Here is a 2756-nt window from a genome sequence, read left to right as displayed (position 1 = left end):
CATCCATCCACTGGCACAGACACTGCCCTTGCCCCACCCCAGCCCCAAATCCTGTCCCAAGCCTGACCCCGTCACCCTGCTGTGGACCACCTTAGCCCGGGTCTTGAGTTCACTGTTGGGTCCACTAAGTAGTCAGAATAGTCACTGTCTTCGAGAGAACACAAACAACCCCACCTCCCCACGGAGTCCGTTCAGGCTCATAGTGCCCCTGTGCTACAGAGCAGAGTGGCTCCCAGAGGCTTGTGGGCCAGCATCTTAATGACACGGAGCCCCGGTGGTGTGGTGGCTAAATTGCCCGACTGCTAACAGGAAGGGCAGAGGTTGAGACCATGGGCTGCTCTGTGGGAGAAAGCGTGTGACAGTCCTTCTCAGAGGAGACAGATCCCCTCTATCCTACACGCTTGAGGGGAGCCAGAATCCACTGGATTTTTTTTTTTAGCTTTCATGGACGTCAGTGCCAGCCCTTTCTTCCGCAGCACCTCTGGTGGGTCGGAGCCACCCACTGTAGGACAATAGTGAAGTGCAGACTGGTTTTACCACCAGGGAGCTCATGGGCAGAAAGGGGAGGTGGACCCCCTCTAGGGTCCCTCTAGAACTCCGGAAGGGTGGCCTCTGGGGGCCCTTGGCTGCCGTCCACCCCCCTGCAAGTCCAAGGCTCCTGCAGAGTCAATAAAGATAGCCTTGCACCCCGCAGGTAGTCCGCCTGAGCTGTGACAGCCCCTGACAATGCTGGGGGTCCAGTTCCGGGTGAGGGACTCTCAACACCCAGGGATGGTCCCCTGGGGCCGGTCTGGTTCAGTCCCGGTTAGCACTGATTCTTGCCCCCTGACCCCCTGGTGTGTAGAACACCCCATCCTCGGATAGAAATATGGCCATCCCTAGTGGGCACCAAGACCATACAGCTGTCTGTCTGTCTGCCGCCCCTCGGCTAGGGGGGACTTCATCCCCATTAAGGGCAGCAACCCGGTAGCTGGCCCTGGTGACTCGTGTGGCAGCTGTTCCCCGTTATGTAAAATGCTGCTCTGATCCATTAGCCGAGAGGAGATGAAATTTACATTTCAAATTAACTCGGATCATCAGAACGTTTCCCTGAGACCCAGGGAAATTAAACAGGAGTCGGAGGGAGCAGTGGGCAGGGGAGGCAGGGGCCCAGCAGACCGTGCCAGATTGGCATCCTCTTTTTATTTTTTCTCACCAGCTGCGGCAAGAGGGGACGGGAGGACAGCAGCCCCAGTCAGCCAGGGAGAGTGGGGACTCTCCCCCCACCTCCTCCCGGCTGGCCACAGGTTCATCAATCTGCCGGCGCAGTGATATTCCGATCTGGCCGATACCCTCCATCGCCGCCTTTCCTAATAACAGTTATTTATTGGGCGCTTACTGTGTCCCTGGCTCTTGGCTAAGCCCTTTCGAGATAAGCCCCAGGTCCATTTGTCTCCTTGCCGCATCCCGGTGTGTTGGAGGGAGGGAGGGAGGTTGTCGGAGGGAAGGAGAGAGAGGAGAGGTGTCCTTAGCAGAAGGCACCGAGCGAGTTATGCTGGCAAGTTTTAGTTGGCTCTTAGATGGGACACTTGGGGAGCAGAGACCTTCAGAGAGGCCCTGCCGGGTGATGTGCCCCCCAGGTGTGTGGGACGAGCCCCCCGGCAGAGGTGCAATGCTCCTCTTCTCCCTGAACTCTTCACATAGAGCGACCCACCTGTTGTCCTGGGACGTGGGGAGAAAGGGGCCGTGTCTGCATCTTCCTGCAGCCCCTACGTGAGTCTGTGGTAGAATCCCTAATTAAAGAAATCACCGCCATCAAGCAGATTCCAACTCCTAGGGCCCCTGTAAAAGGTTCCCCAAACTACGAATCTTTGTGGGAGCAGACAGCCGCATCTGTCTCCTGCAGGGCAGCTGGTGAGTTTGAACTACCTGTCTTGTAGTTAGGAGTCCAATGCTTACTGGGAAGTGCCACTGGGGCTCTTGGACAGAGGTTGTTCAAACCCACCAGTTGCCTCAAGGGAATGAGATGTGGCAATCTCTTCCCATAGAGATGACAGCCTCAGAGACCTGGGGGGCGGCGGGGGGAGGTGGGGGGCCTGGCAGCAGTTCTGCCTTGTCTTGTAGGGTTGGATGAGTCGGCTGGAGTCAAAGACTATGAGAACAGGGCAAAGGCTGGGTGAACGGCTAACAGGCTCGGTAGCTCACCAAGAGGATGAAGGGTTTTGAGTCCACCCAGGGGTGCCTTGGCCGAAAGGCCTGGTGATCTACTTCTGGAAACGTAGCCACAGCACCCTTCTGAAACACATGGAGCAGCCACAGGGCAGAATCAACCCCCAGTGGTGGCTGGTGGCTGGTGGCCGGGGTTGTGCTTCTGAAGTTATGCAGAGCAGGCCCATGCTGTGGCCTACGCCCACCTCACAGTGGCTCCCAGGGTGGGTCTGGGTCCACGAGGCCTCCTGACTCCATGGACAAATGGACTCCTGTGAGCTGGGCGATAACTGGCACTGTCATGGGACCCCGAGTCTTGATCCAGCCTTATGCCCTGAGCCAAGATGGACTGGGGTGCTGGGTCTCCCTGTGCCCAAGGTGTGACATCAGGCAGAGAAGACATTGTCCTGGGGTCCCTGTGACCTATGGGGTTGGGTCGCTGCTCAAGTGTGGGGAGTAGGGCAGGTCAAGGGGTCTCCGATCCCTGTGCTGAGTCAGAGGGAGGAGCATGCTGGCGGTTTTCCTGCTGTGGGAGAGGCCTGCGCCATTCCCAGGAGCTAGCACAGCCC

This window comes from Echinops telfairi, unplaced genomic scaffold (assembly GCF_000313985.2).
Source record: "Echinops telfairi isolate 266 unplaced genomic scaffold, ASM31398v2 ScPeMD7_7413;HRSCAF=8451, whole genome shotgun sequence".
Taxonomy (NCBI): Eukaryota; Metazoa; Chordata; class Mammalia; order Afrosoricida; family Tenrecidae; genus Echinops; species Echinops telfairi.
The sequence above is the reverse complement of the archived record's forward strand: the minus strand, read 5'-3'. Positions refer to the sequence as shown.